Source organism: Myotis lucifugus, unplaced genomic scaffold, assembly GCF_000147115.1.
Source record: "Myotis lucifugus unplaced genomic scaffold, Myoluc2.0 scaffold_16, whole genome shotgun sequence".
In the NCBI taxonomy this organism is placed as follows: Eukaryota; Metazoa; Chordata; class Mammalia; order Chiroptera; family Vespertilionidae; genus Myotis; species Myotis lucifugus.
In genome coordinates, this window is record NW_005871064.1 from 8,319,646 (window position 1) to 8,342,468 (window position 22,823).

Here is a 22,823-nt window from a genome sequence, read left to right on the forward strand (position 1 = left end):
CCTTGTCTCAGGACCCATGCTTTTTATTAACATAACTTGTCCTGAAGTGAGGCAGAGATATACACTTCAAAAGGTCAGGGTTTTCATACACAGAGGCATTGTCAGAATGGGGGAATTAGCCTACGGCTGTGCAGGTGTTTGGCCAGTAGGAGGCAATAACATGTAGATTAAGATGCCTTTTAGCTGTCTGGCAGCAAGCAATCATTTTAATGTATCCTATTCAGGTTTGGGGAAATGCCATTGCCACTGCAGATGATTCAGCCCTGCTGAACATGCTGGAATTGGTTTCCTGCAGAACTGTACCCTCATGAGTTTAAACCCTGTCAAATGTACAACTATGGAGTATCCTTGTCACTGAGCAATTGCAACTCAATATTATTAAAATCTTCTTTACGCTGCTCTTTGAAGAGTAGATGGTGCTTTCCATCCAGAGTAACTCCCATGTCCGAAGCACAGTGATAGTATACTACACCAATTTCAAGGCCTACCAACTGCAAGGTTTGAAATAACTGCACTCCATGAAACCCAACTTCTAATTCCCAGGAAAGGGAGTTCAACCTTTATTGTCTTAAAATGGACCAACTCGGTATGGCTCATTAAGGGGTCTTTCTGCTGATGACTTCTAAATGACCATCCTCAGTGTTCTGTATGGGAAATAAAGTCCTGGAAAACTTTCCATGAGCAGGTTTGTGGTCTGAGGCTCTGGAACAAAATCTTCTCAGTTTCTCCCTGTCTGAATGTATCATGATCTATGATTGCTCGTCACCTCTACCAGGAGAAGGGACTACTCCTTTTATAAAAGTCTGGGCTATATTGTGTGGTTGAATTGTGGATGTGGTTTTTAATTGGTGGCAATGGGATTGTTTGAAAATTTTCAAATATCTATCCCCCCATGGCACAGGAGAGGGTAGAAAACTGAGCTGCATCAATCTGTAGCCAGATCTGTCTCCTGCAGTATACTCCTCAACTTCTCTACCCTCACCCTGCTGCATTTTTTTGACTCTTCACAAACACACACACTTGTCTTACTGTTTAGCCTTGGCTGTTGTTCGCACCCAATGCCTCATTCTGACTCGAATGGGAATTACTAAAATCACTTTGCTGGATTACAAATCTGATTCTGGGTGAAGGGAGTAAACCGTTGCCCCCTCAGAACTGCCTTCTGAATCTGCTTTTCCTATTCTGGCTTCCAATACTAGTAAGACCTCCTTTACTTCCCAGCTTGTATTCCCAACCTGCTTTCATGTCTGACTTTCATTATCTGAGGACATTCTTAGCAAAGCCTAGCTCCTCTGTTCTCACAATCTTTCACAGCCCTTCCTCTGTGAATCAACTTTAGATCCCTCATTGTCCCGGATTTTCTCATTTAACTTAGTTTCATGGTTCTCCTATCTTCTGAAGGTAAACATCGTTTTACATCTGGCTGCAGAAAGTCAAAGTCCTACAGAGAGAAGAATAATTCTCTTTATGCCCTTTAGAACATTCACCTCCATTCACTTAGAATGAAAATGAGGTGTATGGTAATTTTTCTCTCAAGTCCAAACACTAATGCCATACCTGACTCTCTATTACATTTAGTAAAAATAATTATCTAAATGGATGTTTTTCATTTTACTGTTCTTACCATGTTCATACTTTTTAATATGATTTAGGTTTTCCTTTGAGGATTAACTAGCTTCAAACAAGAAAAGTCTTGAGCATCTCATTTTTTTGTTTCTTTTTACATCCTCGCCTCATTGACCTTTCCAAAGTAGAGGTGATGACCTGTGGTATTTCTTCCATCCTGACTTCCCACTTCCTGTGCCAGTTTTTAACTCTGTACAAGAAAAGGAGTTAATAAAGGAAAAAGAGGAAACTTTGATGCTGCCAACTCTTAAGCAATTTAAGCTGTGACTTTACTAACCTTAAAGTAAATGAAGCCAGATCCAATAGCTGCATGATCAAATGCTGCTACAGGATAATTTAGTCCAATTGAATATTACATTAATGGGGGGAAATGAATTCTGTGCACATTGAAGTTTCTTCTCCTGCAGGAGAACTGAATTGCTAAATGCCCATGGACCCCATTAGAAGTATCTCAAAAACACCTAAGCCTATTGTGTGAATGTAAGGTCAAGTGTGTTGACCTAGATTGCTGGAATAGAACTCCAAACTGGAACCACCCATGTCCATTTGTTCTTAAAAGCACGAGTGTTGCCTGTATAGTTTTGAAAAACTACTTTAATTTCATAAATGGACTATATTAGAAAACATAAAATTATGTTCTTCACTTTCCTTTAAGTGTTCAAAAGTCCTAAGGAATTTTATAACAATCGCCTGACATATAACTGAGGTCACACATGTGCTAACTTACTAAGCCAATGAAAATCTAGTGTAAATATTCTTTAAATTTCTTTCTATGTAGTGAATGCTGTTTTAAGGGAATATTTGGGTTCCAAAAAATGCGTGCAGAATAGATGTGGAAGATAAAATATTGAATACTTATCTTATGGTCAAGTAAACATATCCATAGTATTTACTATTCTTCAAGCCATGGCAAGATGCTATAAGCACTAAAATATGAATATATATATCCTAAGGTAGCACATTAAACAGGAGAAAACTTGAAATATGGCCACTAGTCACTATGGTTCCAGAAAGTGAAGGCCATAGGAAATGAAGAAAAAGGAAAATTCCATACCCATGAGAGAGGAAGAAGCAGAAGTGAAGAGGTAGAGGGTAGGACTTCAGATAGTAACTCCAGGAAAATAATAGAACTGAAGAGTTCAAGGAAAGATCTGTTAACTATAAAGGAGGATACAGAACACATTGCAAAAACACAGAATAAAAGTTTATCTAACATCAAATATTGTTACTATGTTCAGGGTGACATGGTTCTATTGCATAGCTTCTGAAAAGAGAGAGGGGAGATCCTAAATACTCTTTCTAATCATTATGTATTTCAGCAAACACAGTTCATCCAAACATATCTGTTTTTAAATGAAGCAACTACTTCTGAACTACATCCTATATTTAGTCCTCAAATCATTTACATGTTAAAAGGCTGAGTCATGAGTGGATGCTGACCAAGACCTGTTGATGGGCAACATTGATATGACAATGTCCCTTTGATCATGAAAAATATGTTAATTCAAGCAGTTGTGAGAGATATAGTGTGGCACTAAGAACTTCCTACATTAGGATACTTCCCTCTTTAATTTCCCTAATCTTCCCATCTCTGACCTGATTATTATGTAGGCAGAGTTATTTCTATCCATCTGTGCACCCACACATACATACATACATACATACACACATACATACATGCATCATCTTTACTGAGAAATCATTTATTGAGCTCCTAGTCTTTACCCAACACAGTGCTAGGTATATAGGAACATATACAAGCAGTATTCAAAACTGTCCTTCACTTTATGTCCTTCACTCATCATTTTTTTAAATATTTTTTTTATTGGTATCAGAGAAGAAGAGAGAGGGAGAGAGAGATAGAAACATCAGTGATGAGAGAGAATCATTATTTGGCTGCCTCCTTCACTGAGGAGATCCCACTGGGGATTGAGCCCACAGCCCAGATATGTGCCTGACCAGGAATCGAACCATGACCTCCTGTATAGGTCGATGCTCAACCAGCCGAGCTCATCATTTTACAAATATCACATCCAATTTTCATTTTTATTATTTTTCATTCTATTTGTTACCACAGGATTATGATTTTTTTTTTCTGAGAATAATTTATTTGCTTTAAGAGTTCCTTTGTTTTGTTCCATATACTTGCCACCTAAATCATAATTTAGGATTGGCAAATCTTTCATTTTTGTCTAGAAGTATCACTTTGCACACATCATTTTAGCAAGGAAAATTTCTCCTTATGGTCTTCATTTCCTGTCTTTTTTAAGTCCCTCCACTTTCTGCAAAAATATATACCCCAATTTCATTTAGAGTTAGATGCTTACAATTAAAATGCCACTGCCCTTGTTAAGTTGCTTTAGTGATATCATTCTCTGCCAAAACCATGGTAGCTGTAAATGAGATTTGAGACTCATTTTCTTCACAGACCAAACAAAACCTAAATTTATATTCACAACTGGTGGCCAGATTTCTTACTTCTGCAAACAAGATGCAGTCAAATGTTCAGGGACACATCTCCTTGATGCACGTCTACATGGTGATGATTTCATGCCCTTATCATCCTTTTTGTCCTCTAGAATGTTCTACCATCTCCCCTGACATCCTCTTCTTAATCATCATCACCATTAGACTCAGATCTCCTTAGTTTAACTGAGAAATTCAATTTTTCCAGATGTGAAAGTCCCTGTGCCTATGACTTTGTCCCCTTCTGTATTCGCCAGGAAAGAGAATAAAGAAGAGAAAATGTGTGAGTTGAAAAGAAACACTAAATGGAGTGCTTATTTAAACATATTCTAAAATATGTTTGTCTACTTGACCTAACTACTGACTTAAATGCAATGCGAAGGCATTTTAACACCATTAGTATCTGGATTTCTGCCAGAAGAAAGCTCCTTGTTTTATATTCCCTTAGGCTGTACTGATGAAACTACCTAAAAATGGGGTTTAATAGCACTTAATTCATTTTAAATGCTAAAGCAACCAGTAAAGTGTATCAGATGATGAAAAAAATAAGACTCTAGAGGTTAAAGAAAGTATTACAGCTGGGACTCCTCACCTGTATATAAATGTCTCATGTTTTCTCTTGGAGTCATGGAGAGGACTCATCTTTCACAAGGCAGCGGGTTCTGGCAAACATTGCTCTGCTCCCATAGCAGTGATGTTGCTACTTCCAAGATGTAGGCTGTGTTTTTCAAGACATCACCACCTGGTTATGACTACAGATATGGCTGACGTTGGTGGTCTTGGTGGTGAATGGGGTAGCAGCGAGCATACTAAGATTATTTCCATGCAACAAAATTAAGCAGTCTAAATTTCAGATGCAAACTGCTCAGGGACAAGATGCTAAGTGCTTCTAAAGTGTTTTGTTGAGAGCCAGTGTTTAAGTAAACATTATAAATTATGGTTTTCCAGTAAATAATGTGAGTTGAAGCCCTTGAGAAATTTATTATTCATAATATACATCATTTTGTCAGCTGGATCATGTAGCTTTTTCTCAAAGAAATTGATGGGGGTTTGGGTTGATTGCTGACAAAGACTAGTAAGTGCTTTTCAAAGATAGAGGTAAGGCCAGAACTTAAGCATCTCCTAAGCTAAACTTGGGTCAGAAAAGGCAGTCCAGAGAGGCAGCTAATGCTCCCTGTGCATACTCTTACAGTGGTCTTTGGGTTTGGTTGGCTTTGTGGCAGCATCCTCCAGGGGTATGAGGTCATTGGAGGCCCTCTTCTATTGTATTTGCTCTGAGAGTTATTCTGCAGTGTTTGAGAAATTGTCAGGTAGGTAGAATTTTTATTCAATGTGTTTATTCCCTTTCAAGCCCTCTCATATATATGTGTGTTTGTGTGTGTATGCACGCCCACATGTAAGCATTCATGTGTCATTAAGTGAAATAAAGTTTGACAATAAGTTAAATTTCAATACTAATTGGAAAAATTAACAATTGGAAGCTTTTTATTTTCCTTCCTTGCCCAGTATAATGAATGTCCTTTCTATTTTTACTTTAGTTTCAGCATCTAAGAGTATTTGGCTTCTATTCATTAATTTGTTCATTTATGCAATGAATATTTTTTTGTGTCCCAACTATGAGTCTGCCCTGGAGAACAGACGGGCAGAGAAGTAAGTCTGTGTTTACAATTGAACAATGTACATGCTAAGGTAGAAACAAAGAATGCATTGGAGATGTAATTAAAACAAAACAAAACAAAACACTTGTCTCAATCTTTCTGATCAGAAGGATCTTCCTGGAGGAAGCAACCCTTTAGCTGAATTTTAAAGTAGGAACTATACAAGAGGGAGAGGTCAGCTAGAAAGGAAGAGTGTGTTTAAAGTCACAGAAGAGAAAGAGAGGCCATGCCAGGGAATTAAACTTTTTTGGGCCTGCCTGGAGCTCAACATTTGCATGGGGTAATACACAAAATGGGGAATTAGAAGTGATAGATGCTGTCTTGGATGTATGGAATAGAATTATATGTCATGGAAGAAACTGGAAAGCACTTTCTTAGCTCCCTGGTGGAGACAGGGAAATCCGTTTTCAGTTTTCTCATGTGTAAAATGAGATATTTGGACTTTACAAACACCAAGGCATTTCCAGCTTTAAGATTCTATGATTCTATGAATTTTTGGTTCTTTGGGGAAAAAAACACACGTGAAAGTATTCATGAACACATGAATCAACATTCTCTTCTGTAGGAGAAAACAATTCCATTATCCAAGATTTATATTTGGAAAATTGCTATGGTATTAGACATGTTTCACATGCAATCACATCATTTAGTAATTAAAATGGTATTTATTGTTGGTGAAAGAGAAAAATAGATAATTATATATATTTATTGTTGTTTACAGTTCCATTCTTTTTAAAAAGTGTGAGATCTCTCAACTTGTGCTTAAAATATTTTAGCAAGTTAAAATGTTAGTTGAAACTAGTTTCCTAAATGGAAGGCAAGAAATTTTAGTAGAAATATAATGCTGAAAATGCAAGTAACTATTAGTTATTTTTTATCAGTGTAAAAACTAAGCCAATAAGTTTTAATTTGGGGAGTATATATATGAACAGAAAAAAATAATTTATCAATTTTCTCTGTTCCACAATAGAACTTTGTGTGTGCTGCTTATAGCCTCATCATTATTATTAATTTTTACCTTTTCATCAAGCAAAATGTCAATCAAGTTATACCTAACTAGATATAGATGTAGACACATATATCCAGAAACATACATTGTCTTGTGTTGCCAGAAATATGTAATTACTGTTAAAATCTAAAATGACTATATATGTAATTTTATATTAAGGCCATTTTCCTAAACACTTTAAGAAGAATTGAGTCAAGTTGTTTAATTGTTTAAATATTTAAATAAAAAATAAAAGAAACACAGGAGATGTGAGTTATTATATATATTCAAACTCACACAGCAAACAAATGATGAGAGGAGAACAAAATTTGGTAGTTTAGTGTCATATAATTAAGTAAACTGCCATTAGATTTACCCACCCTATTGAACCCACTAATATACTGGTTTTCAAGTATTCCAATTTTATGCCAGAAAGCCTAGAAGTTTCAGAAAATCATTCTCTGCAATTACAGTCAGGATAAGCAATCTCAATCGTTCAAGATATATTTGTAATATGATTAAGGTTTGGCAGGCATAGAATTAAGCATTGAAGTTATAAGAGCAAAAATAAGAGAATATTTGTTCCAAGGAGTCCGTAGTATCATGAGGATACCGTCCTGTAAATTAGCAATAACAAGCTTTGTAATAAATGCAAATAGGCAGTAAACGAGGTATTACTTTGGAAGGATACCTTTGAGGAGATACAAGCCCATTTCTGGAGTCCTTGGAAGGTGAGAGTGATTTGCAAGTTGAGATCGATTGGAAAAGATGTAGTTAGAGAGAAAAATTTGGGTCTCTGAGGAGTATCAAAATTTACAGACTATTTAGAGGAAAAGAAGTGAAAAGAAGCCTACAGAGGGGTGATGGAAGATGTGGGAGGCATGGTTTTATGAAATCCAAGGTGGTAGAGAATTTCTAGAACAGAATGATTGTCAAAGTTGAAGACTGAAGAGAAGTTAAGGAAGAAAATAACTAGAAATCAGATGATGAATTTCACAACAATGCCATTAGTATCCTTGGCAAAGATGAGTTCATGAAATGATACGAACATAATCCAAGACAATGGGTTAAAGAGTGAGTTTGAGGTAATGAAAGGTGACAAATCTTTTTTTTTACAGTTTAGTCATATAGAGAAAGGATGTAGTAAGCCAGAGAGAGGAAAGGGTTTGTGGGCGTGTTTTTTTAATGATATAAGGGACCTATTATGTTTAAAAACCAATGGGAAATAATTGGGATTAGGTTGAGTCAAGTAGAAAGCAATTTAAGAGAAGGCATATTTGACTAAAAGTGAGTTGAGGTTTAGATGGGGAAGAAGGGAACTCTTTCAAATAGAAATGGAGATAGAGGACTATCTTTTAGATAGATATTGGAAGTTGGTGGTGTTCAAATCTAATATCCTATATTTTCTCTGTGGTGTAGTATATGGAGCCAAGGCTGGGGCGATGGGATATTTGAGATATTTTGAAACAATACTGGAAATAATAATGGTCTTAATTGTGGTTGGATATGCTAAATTTATATTAACATGATATTGCATGATTTTTCCACAGTATTTAGAAGCCAACTATTTGAGAAGGAAGACTTTTGGGTGGATAATAGTGTTGTTGTATAGACAACAGAAGCCAGAATGAATGATATAGGACAAGGAGATAGGAGAGGTATGACAGCAAAATGCTAAACAGATGAATATACCAGAGTATCAGTGAGATTGAAATTTGTGATAATAACCAAGGAAGAGAGCTGAAATACAACCGATTGGGACGTGATAGAATTTTACATTTCAGAAGTGGAGCGGGTTTGTTAGTTTGTTTTGATTTTATTGACAAAGTCTATATTTTGTCTTTGGAAGTGGGTAGCTGAAATGAATGCCGTTATTCACTGAGATGAAAATGTTAAGAAACTGAAGAATGAGTGAGTTGGATGAGTAATACGGATGTCATTTGTGTAGTGGCAAAGCTCTCTCCTTCCCTGAGTTCTAACAATGAACTTGGATGACTAGCAAAAAACCTGTGTGTCAAGACTCATAATATCTTACCATCCTACACAATACCACTCTTTTCACTATCAACTACCATTGTTCAATCACATCCCCTCATTGCTGTGGGGGAGGACATCCACAGCCCACAGAGAAAAGTTTGAGAGGCAGGCATGCAGTGGAGTTGTGGAAAGGGGCATAAATCATCTAAGAAAACACAGCCCAGTTTAGAATAAAAATCAAGGAGAGGCCATGTGAATGGACGGACTTAAATTTGGGAATGGAAAACACTATGGGTAAGATAAACTAGCCAAAGTTTTCTAAAATAAGGGGATCCTGCAATGTTCTATTGGGTAGCGAGAGGGCTGAGGGCAAGAGGCAGGGTGGGACACACCTCTCTGGAAAGAGTCATTGGTAAAACTACCTTAATGTGGCTTAGGAGAGAATCCTACTCTGGTAGGAAAGGCAGACTGCAGGAATATTTAGTTCCCAGACACTATGTGTAAATTCTGTTCTCTCCCTTTTATCTCATGCTTTCCCCTCTCTCACCCCTCCTTCTATTTTTCTCTCTTCTCTGTTCTCTCTCTCTCTTTCTCTCTCTCTCTTTCTCTCTCTCTCTCTAATCCTCACCAGGGGAGACAAAGAAATATCAATGTGAGAGAAACACATCGATTGGTTGTCTCCTGCATGGGCCTCAACCAGAGCCCGGGCCAGGTAGGACCCTGCACCTAGATACAAGCTACGTGCCCTTGACCGGAATGGAACCCAGTACCCTTCAGTCTGCAGGCCTGAACTCTATTTACTGAGCCAAACCAGCTAGGGCTCCCTTCTTTCTTTGTTCTGTCTTCTCCACACTCTTTTCTATGTCCTGTCTGTTCATCCACCATAAAATATAGGATTCAATAAGGTGCAAGAATATAAAGCTCTAGCAGAAGAATCTCTGCTGAGAGTTTCTTTGCCCTGCTATGGGCACTGTCTCGAAGGATCCACAGTGTTCTCTGCCTGACCCATGATTAGCCAGTGGTTCTAATCCAGCCCAAGGCCAGCTGGATCTGCTACCAGAAGCAGCCCTTTGCCCACAGGCTACCCTTCATTTTGCTTGCCCCTGACCTTTCAACAAAATGTAATTCTGCAGAGCTGATTCTGGTACTTTATTGCTCGACCTGTAAGTACCATGTAGACACATATGGATGCCCTCCTGAATTCATCTCACGTGCCATCTGCCCTCCTCCAGTCTCTGCCACTCAGCCTCTGCTCCCTGACTGCTTGTATGCCCCATTGGAATGGCACATATCTACTTCCTTCATAATAAAAGAAAACTCATTCCATATATGATTGTCAAATTCTGAAGGCCTCCGCCAGCTAGAGGTTACCATCAATTGTTGAGCAGTGACTCGTTTTATTGTGGGATATCACCTTTTCCTTATTTCAAATGAAGTGGCAGCTGGAGGAAATTGGCAGGGGCACTCTTCTTTCTTCCTTGTGAGAGAGATTAAAAAAAAGGAAAGGGGAAGAGATACCTTCATGAATCATGCAAGTTGTCTCCTACCATGCCAAGGAAATTATCTTCTCTACACTACCCATCAATACCATTGACCTTTGTCATAAAAAGCAGGTCGCTTATATCTATATCCCATTAAAAGGCATCATCTTACAATCACTTCTTCAGTACTATTAAAGTCGTGTCAAAAAGAATCATTGACTTATTGTCAAACACATCCAACCTTCCACATTAATGTGCCTAGAGACACCTCACTAATCAGCAGGGAAACAATGCCAGACACCCAGGGAAGCCCAAAGAAGCCAGGAGGAAAAGATCTGACTTCACCCTTCCTGGCCAACCTATACATTTTCTTTCTATTCTCTCTTTCTATTCATTGGTACAGTTGATAATATTTATTTTAGCACATTAGCCCTTATATATTTTGAATAAACACTAATTTTTTACTGTCACTGTCTAAAATATGTCAGTGGTAGTAATTCCATAGAATTGGAGGGGAGCAAATGATGCCTCTGGCCTTACCATGACCATGGGTATTAAATGGATGCCAAATGACTGATGATTGAATATATCTTTTGGTGGAATTAACAGAAAAATAGTAAGCTTGTTAGAAGTGCAGAGTCTTGAGCCCCACCCAGGACTCCTGAATCAGAATCAGCATTGTCACAAGATCCCCAGTTGATTTATATGCACATCGAAGTCTGTGATGCACTAAGTCAGTATATCACCCTCCTTTGTTTCTCTGTTAGTGCTTACATTTCCAGATTTTCTCTTATCTATTGGCATATATTGTGTGAGCTATGCTCTCCCACTAAATACATACTCCATGAGCACATGGGTCTTTTCAGCATTGTTCACCGCTAATATGCCCAGGAACAAGAGCAGTGTCTGACTTTTCATATAGTTTGTTGAATGAATAAATTAAATATTCACACTGACCTGAGGCCATACTCTCAAGAATTGCAATCCAAGCTCATCATTTCACCTCTTATTTTTCCAGTTCATGAAATAAAATATGCATGTCTGGGTCTCTTTGGAAGTTTAAAGGAAGTTCATAGTCCAGAAATAATTTGCCTTCAAACGGAATTGGGATTGAGCAGAATGTTCAATACTCTTGTTCTAGAATAGTTGCAACATGAGGGTTTCTGAGCACTGTCCCCAGAGTTCTCTTGAGTGATTCTGGCCTATCACGGGTCATAACTAAAGCTGAATTTTATTGTGTTTATTGTGTTTATTCCTTGACAGTGAATTTACTTAATTGAGCTAATTAAATGCAAAGACTGAATTCTATCTGGAAAATCAACAGGCGGAGTGAAGGTTGTGAGGAAACCAGGAGAGAGGAGAAGAAAAGGTAGAAGAGAATGTATGGGAAAGTGGGTGAAAGGTAAAGTCACTTCCCCAAAGAAATATGTGGTTTGATGGTGGAGAGAAGGCACAAGCGTACCTTTCTTTCTTCATCATTGTTTTGTGTCTATATCATCATATCACATTCTAACATTACCCTATACATGACAAATAAGAACATCTAAAGAGTCAACCATTGAACACACAATACATTTTCATTTTCCCAAACAGTGACTTTAACTGCCACCAGTACAAAAATGAACATATTTTCATTTTCTCTATTTCTTGTTTTCTTTTGCACCATTACCTCTCCTAGCTTTTCACATGGAACTCTTCATCTCCAGACAACTTACATCTCTGAAACAAAGAAGAGCTAACTAGCAATATCCACAGACTTAAAGTTAGAATTTTGAAAGATAATTCAGATATGAGGGATCTTCTTTTTTGCAAAAACAAATATAAAATTAACCTGAGGTATAAAGAAATACAGACTCACAAATGTGAAAGATGAGCTCCAAAATGGAAAAGACAAAACAGATGGCCATAATTTGGGGAAGAAAGAAAAGAAAGAAGGAAGGAAGAAAAGAGAGAAGGAAAAAAGGGATTGTCCTCACCTACATAATTTGTTCAATCTATTTACATAAGTATTATAAAATTGCATACAATGCCTTCTGTAATGATTTAAAGACATGTGTAAGTAAACTAAGATATTAAAATAAATATAAATAAAAAGGTGGCCCATTCTTTCAAAGATATGGTCTTTCCCATACACCCAAAAGTCCTTAGTTAACAAATTTAGTTAATTTCACACTTTCATTGTGATTTTTCCAGAAACTTAACTCCTATGCTCATATTGAATGATCTTAACAATTATTTTTGGATTAAGTTGATATCTATTTGGATTAAGTTGATATCTATTTGTAGCCATTTACAAATGAATGGATTCACACATACATACACACACAGGCATCATGGACACATGCCCCATGACATTTAGGAGAGCAACATTAAACTCAGCCAAATGCTTTCAAAACTATTTGTGTATGCTCCTGAAATAGGTTTCACTTCATCTTGACCCTGGAAAGGCAAATGCAGCAGTGGAAACAAACAAAAACAAAAACAAAAAAACAATGAATAGCAAATCTGGTGTTTTCCAACTCAAGAAGCCGCAGTTGATTTGAGAAGTGGCAGATATAAGCTGCTTCCAATTTTACTCGAGCAAAATCTTCCATCCCAGCCTTTGTGTATGCCTGGCCTCACACATCACAGTTATACACCAAAGCCCTCAGGAACTAGGGCTTTAGATCACTGTCAGGACATTTATATTTTTTAAAATACCCTGAAAATGCCAGCTCTACCCCAGCTAGGATTGCTTCCCCCATGTCCTGCATTTAGAGTTGTCAACATCAGTAATATACATGACATTTGAACTTCTTCCAAGTGACTTACCCACACACTCACTCTTCTGAAAAATTTCAGTGTCTGCCCACCTGCTGTCCAAGTGTGGAGAAGAGATGAAAGATTCCTTTCCCCTGAGATTAAAGAGAACTGAAAGGAAACAATTCCAACTGAAATACCTTGATTTGTGCCAAGACCTCCTCTGCCCCTGACCTGGACTAGTAAGTCTATTCCTTGTGACATCCTCTTTAACACAATCAGATGCATAGGAAGTTTTTAAAGAGCCTGTATTGCTCTGATAGGCTGTGATTATTACATTGTAGTACCCCAAATAAACTTCGCACCCAAAAGTTTTTTGATGGTTATTGATACATGTAATTTTAACAGCCTCCATGGGATAAATTGAGGAACTCAATTTTAAAGAAAGTAATGCACAAAAGCTACTGCTTTACTCATTTAGAAATAGGAAACTTTCCTCTATGGTTCCTACGAGCAATCTTATATAAGCCTTTTGACCACACTAAACTCATTCACTCTTTCATTCATTTTATTTTTGTTCATTCACATTTTTTTCTATCCTGCTACTCAGATATCATGTAATAAAGATGAAGGGAATGCAAAAATATGCAGTGGCCTTAGTTCCTGCACTCAAAGAACTTTGGTTTTTGGAAGATGAATTAGATATACACATAGAATAACTAAAATAAAAATTACCTAGCAATGCATGTTTCAGGCATAAGAGATAACATATGGTAGTGTTAAATATTACAAAATGGTCTTGGAGTTAGTGAAGAGATCTTTGTATAGGCAGTGTTTAGGAAGATGGGAAACTCCAAATGGGCATCTTATAAATAGGTAGAATTTAATTACAGTGAACCCTTGAATAAGGGTTCATATCAGCCTACTTATGCATGCATTATTGAATAACACAAGGATTGGTTGCCTTTGAGTCTGGAGCACTTCCCATCCAAAAAGGCAGACACAAGGAGTAGTATAAATCATGGCTGGTGGGGGCTCCTCCCTCAAAGTTATACATAGGCAGGCCAGCTTTCTTAAAAGAGTCTCTATCATGATGATTGACAGATCTAACAGAAAAGGCAGTGACCATATTTACTTTACATAAATCTATTGCAAGAGAGATGGCTTCCTTGTGTGATAATGATTTTATCAAGTATCAACCAAGCTACAGAGAATGATGAAACCTTTACTTTCATTAGGTTATTTAATCTCCAAAGCAATTCTGCAAAGTAGTTATTTCTATTCTCATTTTAGAGATGAGGAAACTTAAACTCAAATAAATTAAGCAAGTTGTTCCAAATCAAGTAACTAGTAATTGATGAAACTTAGGCTTTAATACACATTTATTAAACTTGAAAGAGAAGTTGATTCATATGCTCCTAATTCCCCCACCCTCTCATTCTACAACTCCGATAATTTCAGAGAAAATTTAATCCTGTACATGGTGACTTCAAGCTGGTGTAATCAATCATTTGATGAACCAAATAATTACTTTTGCTCCCTCATTTACTTTAATTATGGGGAACATTGGGTAACACTAGTTCATATTTGTCAAATGTGAAACAACAACAAAAATACCCACTTTTTAAACCCATTTTAATTTTAAAGTACTCTTTTTGAATTATCTGTCAATTCTAATGTAGACTGCCCTTAAGTTTTACATGTATGCTAAGGATGCTATTGCTTAATTAAATTGTCTATAGCTTGATGGCAGAGATTGTTTTCCTAATGAGTTTTTACACAGAAAGTCCTGATTCTCCTAAGGAAAACATTTGGGTTTGTGACCATTTAGCAATACTAAATTTCAGTTTAGGGGAAAGGACATATTTATAAAACTGGATCTGTTATTTAAATCATGTATTCATTCTACAAATAAAATAAAGCATGTTGAGTAAATCATTGCAGTACAACATGAGACAGAAATGCATGGAGTAATTTTTTTAGCAGCTCCTAGGTACAGAAGGATGTCTAAAGGAGTAGTCATGGCTTTTTCACCTCAAAGGATTTGAAACCTTTTACATATGAAATGTACTCAAAATAAACAGACTATAAAAATAAAGTAAAATGCAGGCAAAAAAATAGCATAGAAATGTGTACTGCAGAAGTTCAGAACAATAAATCAGTGTGGGCTGGGAAAGTTAAGAAGAATATGATGGGATTGGTGATGGGAGGCTTAAGATATAGAGTATAAAGGAAGATAGATGCACATCTGAGCACAGTAAGGCTTGTATAACTTATACTCTGCTAAAAACCAGGTGTATTTTAAACCGAAAGATGCTAAGTGAAGTTGAATAATTGGGTTATGGGCCTTACTGGTAGTTTAGACTTGCACATTGCAAAATAAATATGTAGTTTTTTTAAATCATTTTATAAAAATCATCCATAAAAAATTCTTATCAATTATCCTATTTCTGCCTCCCTCCCCACCTCCACAACATAAAGAAAAGAAAATTGCCCTGACTGGTTTGGCTCAGTGGATGGAGCGTCGGCCTGAAGACTGAAGGGTCCTGGGTTCGATTCCGGTCAAGGGCATGTGCCTTGGTTGCGGGCACATCCCCAGTAGGGAGTATGCAGAAGGCAGCTGATCAATGTGTCTCGCTCATCGATGTTTCTAACTCTCTATCCCTCTCCCTTCCTCTCTATAAAAAATCAATAAAATATATTTTTTAAAAAAAAGAAAATAAAATTATTTCATAATTAACTTTTTCTCTAGATCAGTGGTTCTCAACCTTGACTGCATATTAGAATCACCTGGGAATCTTTTCAAAATCCTGATTTCTGGGCCTCATCCTCCAGAAATTGTTTCTTTTGTTACTAATGTTGTGGCCCCACCCCATAACAAAAAAACAGAATTTCCGGAGGATGAGGCCCAGAAATCAGGATTTTAAAAAGATTCCCAGGTGATTCTAATGTGCAGCCAAGGTTGAGAACCACTGCTCTAGAGTGAATGCCTAATCACCTTAAGAAAATGACAGTTTTCTTGGGTAACAAATAGATCACCTATACCAGGTTTTGCTCTTAAAGAGTGATTTAGCTTCTGCAAAAAGGAAAGGTCCCCCATCCTTCCATCATCAAGTCTTTGTTAACTTGGGACCCAAATAATGTGTAGAGCAACCTTTGCTCTCTTCTTGCTTCAATTTAGCATGCCGACGAATGATTAGGGACCAAGGTCTAGATTAGTCTTGCCAGATCAATTTTGTAAAACTGCTTAGTACAACACCTTGTCATTTCCATTTTGGCCAGCAAAGCAAAGTAGGAAGGAAAGAATAAGCGGGCCATTGGCAACAGAAAATGTGCTCTTCGCAAAAATAGGAGAAAATCTGTTCAAGTATTTCCATTTTCCTTTTTGAGATATTTTAAGGATCTCATGGAGCTCTGATCTTTCTTATCTAACTTATGGCCTTCTGGACTCTGAAAACTTAAGCTCTGTTTATTAATAATGTCAAATATCACTCTATTACCACTGAGGGGGGAACACATTAAATGCAAGTGATGTATTTTAGCTATAAGAAGCTGGGTATTTTGGAAATTTGAGTGCTTGAGCATGCCATTTAAGATTTCTGAATATAAAGATGTTGGTCTGAACCCCACAAGGGCTCTGAATATTTACATTGCTTGGAATTCATTGGGTTTCCTTAACCTAAGGATATATTTCAATAAATCTAATATATTTTCAGCATTCTTCCTTCTAAGTTAACTTCTTACTCATTCTATTATATCTTCTTGAAATTCTGGTTGCATTTGTCAGACTTTTTTCACTCTATCCCCCATTTCTTTTGACTCTCATATTTACTACTATCTGGCTCTCTCTGAGCTTTGTTACAGATAAATGAAAAAAAATAGTTGCCTATTTTCCATGTTTCCAATTTTCCCTTTAGTAGTATTTAATATATTAATTCATCTATTGCTTTTATTTTCAAATATTTTATTTCTCTAAGTACCATCTACTCCAAATCTAGTTAGTAATATGTACTCTTTTATTTCTTGCTCTTATTTTTAAACACTTCTTTTTTTGTCTATATGCTAAACACAGTTACTTTATATTTTGTGTCTGGTACTTACAATATCTTAAGTCTTTGTGAGTCTGAGCCTACTATTTGTTGTCTCTTCGATTTTTAACTCATAATGCTTTGATAAATATTTTTTACTATGAGCTTTTCATTTTCCTTTGAACATTATTTTTATGGCTATTGTTTTGTCAGTAGTAAAGGTAGCATTCTGCAACAGATGGATTACAATTGTTTATAGTCATTGAAGATTGGTGTATGTTGAATGGGGGTGGGAGGTCTCTTCTAGCCCATGATCATTTAAAATTAAATTATTTACTTGAGGTTTTTTAAACCACATAAAAAGAGTAAAATAGGATCACAAACCTACATAAAGGCAAGCTTGTAATTATAAATTCTTAAGTGCTATTATCAATTTTTCCCCATCTACCCAATGCCAGGATCAAGATAGGCAAGCTTTCTTAACTTCTCCTTTTATGCAGTGGGTAAAGTCCTTCAGGCTCCTAACTTCATGAAGTTGTCTACTAGTAGTAGACTCTCCACCTTGAATTAGCCTATGTGTCATCTCTTGTTCTGTGACTTAGATTGAAATATTCAGAAAAAAAGCAGACTTTTGTATCCAGTTACTTTCCTGATTTCTAGCCTTCATTTCATTTAAAAATTGAGTTTAATAATTTTTATATGGTGTTTTAGAGTCCTTTATTTTTTTTAATTCAAAGGAATCATTGGGTTAGAAAAATGAAATTACATTTGACTACCAACCTGATAACCAATAATCTGACTATTTCTGAGTGTAGAAATAGAACTGAGTTATTTGCAAAGTTGGTCCCTCAGTTGGGCAATTAGAAAGAAGTCCCTGGTGCTAACAATAGAGATTGTCAACTGGTTAACCAGAGTAGCCTTCAAAATCTAAATATTGTACTCAGACAACCTTCCCTTTATCACCAGCCTCATTACCCCAGCACCAAGAAAAAATATTCTTTCCTATTTCACATATAATTTTCAAATAGTCTTGGCTGTGGTTTTTCCTGTATAAATTTAGTTTATGTAAAATAAACTTGATTTCATACTTATAAAGAAAATGAAAAGATCAGGGATGATCAGGCCATGACTTTGTTTCTGAAAATTCCATTTCTTCCTAGGAAAGACCTGGGTAGAGACACACCCCACGAAACACTCTTCTTGGAAAAGAGAAGTAAAATATATTCATTTAGTGGTTTCTTCTCATCAAAGATACAATCTAAACTTTTCTATGCTGTTTAATATCCTCAACCTATATAGTTTACTGCCTACCTTTCTTCCCTTCCCCCCTCCTCTTTTCCCATTTTGTCTTTAAAAAATTGTTTGTAGTTATTTGAACATGACAAGATATTTCTTACCTCTTTCTTTCTGCACATACATCCTCCTCCTCTTTTTCAACATGTCAACCTCTTATGATCCAAACCTACCTTAATTGCTCATCTGGTTATGAATTCTTCCTGAATCCTCTTTCTGTCCTCTGCCCTGAGAAGTGTTTACATCTTCCTTTAGGCTCCCTTTTGTGAACGTCTATTAAAGCAGCTATCAGCCATAACTGAACAATATAAATATAGATATAGATATAGATATAGATAGCTATAGATAGATATAGATATTTCCCTTAATGATATCTGAGCTCCTAAAGTTAAGGGGCAACTTTTCCATATTTATATATTTAATGCAAAATAAAATTATAATTATTCAATAAATGATTGATTAATGGATCAATTAATTAACATGGAAGACAATGTCAGTACCACCTTTCATGACCTTAGGTATATATATAGTGACCCAAAATTATAAAACACTGATCAACCAAGGTAGTCAAAGATCCATGAGGTATGGTACAGAAACCAGCTGTTACAAGAATTGGGGTATTTACTTCAGGCTCAAGACTGTCTTACTATATGTCTTCCTCCTTGATTAACTATGACATCAGCCTGGATGCTATGAGAGTTGGAATATGGGTATTCCAAAGCCCTTTCACTTGTAAGATTCTAGTTAGAGAATGGCTTAACCTATGTGTAGAGAAATAGATTCTGCAACTGATTTTACTTCACTTGATTTTCTCCAAAATTCCTGGTATGTTAGGTCAGATATAGCTATATTCATTTTACAGTGACATTTTGTTCAGGAAAAGTATGTAAAGATTATTCTCTACTCTCAATTACAGTTTGTTGTTCAGATTAACTTGGTAGCGGGAGAGCGAGGACTTACCTCCCAGTAGTCAGAACTGTGGTCTGAAGATCGACCCACCAAAGCCAGCTGCCTTCATATACCCACAGCTGAATATTCAGCACAGTTATCTGAACACGTTAAGGTATTTAGCAGATAAGGGTCTTTTTTTTTCTAATCTCCATAAAACCACTGCTTTGTCAAATGGGAGTTCTAGCTGGGCATCAGAATCTGTTTTCTCTCCTTGACTATTGTACTTGTGCTTGATTCTTTGTTGTTATTCTTTGGTTTGATTTATTTTATTTTATTGTCTATTTTCTTGTGTTTCCAGAATTTTGATTACAAACAAAATAAGACAATGACTATTGCACTTTTGTGTTTATGAGGTTTAAAAAATTGAAGAAGGCTATCCAACATCTTAGGTAAATAGTCTAGATAAGAATCAAAACTGAGTGAATTTCTGGCGAATGGCAGGAGTTAGGATGTGCTTACTAAATAAAGATTAAATTGATCATTGAGCTGCTGGGCAGAAGCAGGCCTGTGAGGGTTAGGGAGCTTTGGTTGCTGAGAGCTACGGGGAGAGCAAATAGACATTTGTGTGTGAGTTGCTTGGGTACGGGGGAGCATCCGAATGACTATGAGGTGATGTTCAACCCCATTGTGTTTATATGAATACATGTTCCCATTTCCCACAAGGAAGCTGATAATAGCACCATGATACTTGGCTATAAAATCCATTGAACATTTTCTCCGCATGTTTTACTCCCTTTAAAATGGCTCAGGAGCAGGCATGGAAAGTGCCATTGCCCCTCTGTAGCATCCTCTTTCCCCAAATGAGAACCCATTGGAACACACTGCAGGGGTGTTTCACTGTAAAATGCTTGGCATAGACAACTGGAGCAAATGAAGGATTTTCCTTTAAACCCAGCAAGCTGGATTGGGGGCTGTGTGCAGTGGGATGGGGTGGCGTTCATTGTTTTCCTTTTCTCACTGTATTTCTATGTTAAAGCTTACAGGAGCAGATAAAAAGCAAGGGAATTTAATTATGTGTAAATGGAAGACAATGAAGAGTCCTTAGGAGTGTAATTAACTGTGGATGTAGATGTGTGTATCCTTGTAGCTGCATTTTATTTGCATAGAAATATAAAAGTTCAGAAACACACAGGTTTTGGACCGGAAAAAATACACAACAACAACAACAACCACAAACCTGTGGCCACAGAGGTACATTGAGAGGTTAGAACAGCATTTTGTGTTAGATATCATGTGTTAGCAATGAATTCATTACATATGAGTGAGCTATGGTCCCTCCCAATAACAATAGCAATAATAATAGCAGATATTCATCTAATAAGAGAATCCCTTTTGTAGCAAGGTAACAATACTTAAATATACTCTAAATCATTTTAAAAGAAAAGAAAATAGATGACAATCTTTCATATATGTCTAGAGTTCTACTCATAATGTAATGCCTTCTGCTTCTAAGCATCCAAAGGTGGAAGCTAGATGTACTTTAATGCAATGGGAGGTTCAGATCATGTCATTGGGATATGAGGAGTGAAAAGCTACTATATTATGGTTGAGGTTCTGTAAAACAAATATGTTTCTTTCTGTATATATTTTATTAAAGAAATATCAGTACATCTTATGCTTGTTTAAGATGATGGATTCTGGCAGCCTGGAAGTTTCTTCACTTTTCCTAACCATTCTTGATAACCTGTCCTAATACTTAATAATAACTTCCCTCCTGTCAATAGTTATTGTTCAGTCTGATCACCTAAATTCTTCCTTTGTCCCTCTGGTTCATTTCCTCCTAATCTGTCTTTCATGAAACTAAAGGACAGTTAAGCTCTCTATTTTCCTTTATAACTGATCATTTTTTTTGTTCTGGGTCTGTATTTCCAATTCAGAACAGAGCCAGTGGCAAAGAGATCCAGCCAGTATTTCTCCAGAGTTGGGGAAATTTTCTTTCACTGTGAGAAAGGCCAAGCAAAGGTCAATGACATATGTTATTCAAGAACATTTAGGTAAAAGATTATGAAGTTACTTAAGTACTGAAAATGTTTCCTTCAAGACAAGGAGAGTCATTAAGAATATTAAGAGAAGATATCAACCAATTCGAACTAAGAATCACTTAGATGAAATAGATAGGAAGCAAGACAAGAATTAGACTAGGAACATTTCACCTGTGTAAGCAGACCATGGTGAAAAAAAAAATAAAAGGAGAATTGGAGTTGGCAACTGAGAAAACAAGAGAGAAAAAGCCACAGATAAAACTCGAGGAAGCTGGGAGGATTGTGAGCAAGGATTCTGCTTAAAGATGGAAGCAAATGACAATATCAAACTTTACCTGAGCCTTGTGCTGTCAGAAAGCAGTGACACTTAAGAAATCTCTCTACCCATTTGTGTTTGGCTAACCACAAAAGACAACTTTGCATTAGCATATTTATTATATGACCCACCTTCATTTCCCAAAGTACTCCCATGAGACTCATGGATTGCCCCCTTACCTATCTGCTTCTATGAGACCCCTATTTCCCTTTCTTTTCATTTCTATTGGTTTTAGAATAATTACTGGCCACAGGCGTTAAAAGTATTAGAATAATTACTTTTCTAATGACTATGTCACCTTCCCAAATAGACAGTGGTCATCACAAATGCCAGAATATTCCTCTGTATTCCCTCTCCCTATCCCAGCACCTAGCACATGGCATATACACACACTAGAGGCCCAGTGCACGATTAAATCATGCGCGTGTAGGGTCCCCTAGGCCTAGCCTGCCATCAGGGCCATGTCCAACGCCCCCAACACCTCGCTTGCTCCGTGGACACTGCCGCCCCTTGCCCTCCACTGGATGCCAGGTTCTCACCTTCCCTGGGCCTGGCGTTCACCCACTTGGAGGATGCCTGTAGGCAGCAGCCCCATTGTGGAGCCGCTCTCGGTGCCCTCCCCTTTGGCCATGACCTGCGGGCCATGCCATCTGGTATCGGGATGCGGAGATGTCCTTCTGCTCCACCAGCCTCTGCTCTGACTGGGCTTGGGTAGTAACCGCTGCCACCACCATAGTCGCCATGCAAGAGTAAAGCCGGCAGGCCGGTGGCACACACGAGTGCACACTCCCTTACACTCCCCCTCGCACCTCTCAAAGGTTAGCCCTGCCCTGTCGAATCCAGCCAATCCGGGAGCCCTGCTGCCCCACCTCCAGCCAATCTGCTCGTCCACTAGCCTAACCCCCCCCCGCCCCCCCCAACTGCCTTCCCAACCACCCTGGAGGATCTCAGTCTTTTGAGCTGAAACTTGCAACCCGGTGAAGGCGGGGAGGGCCACCTGACACACCAGGAAACTGAAGTCCAAGGCTGAGTGTGAACGCAGCTCTGCTCTGTTCCCTCCCATGGAGCCTGTCCTATCCCTCTGTGCCAAATGCTCAGGTCCCGCCCCTCCCTGACGTCAAGGGCCTATTCTGCCTCCCTGCGGCTGTCCTCTCCTGCTCCAACAACCGCCGCTCACGGTGCCCCCCGCTCCCCTACCGCCCGCCGATTGGCTCCGTTCCTGTCTCCGCCACCTCTACTTTGCTCCCTTCTGCAGTGCTTGGCTTCCTTCTACATTGTCTTCAGTCTTCACTCCCAGCTGGTATATGCAAATTAACCG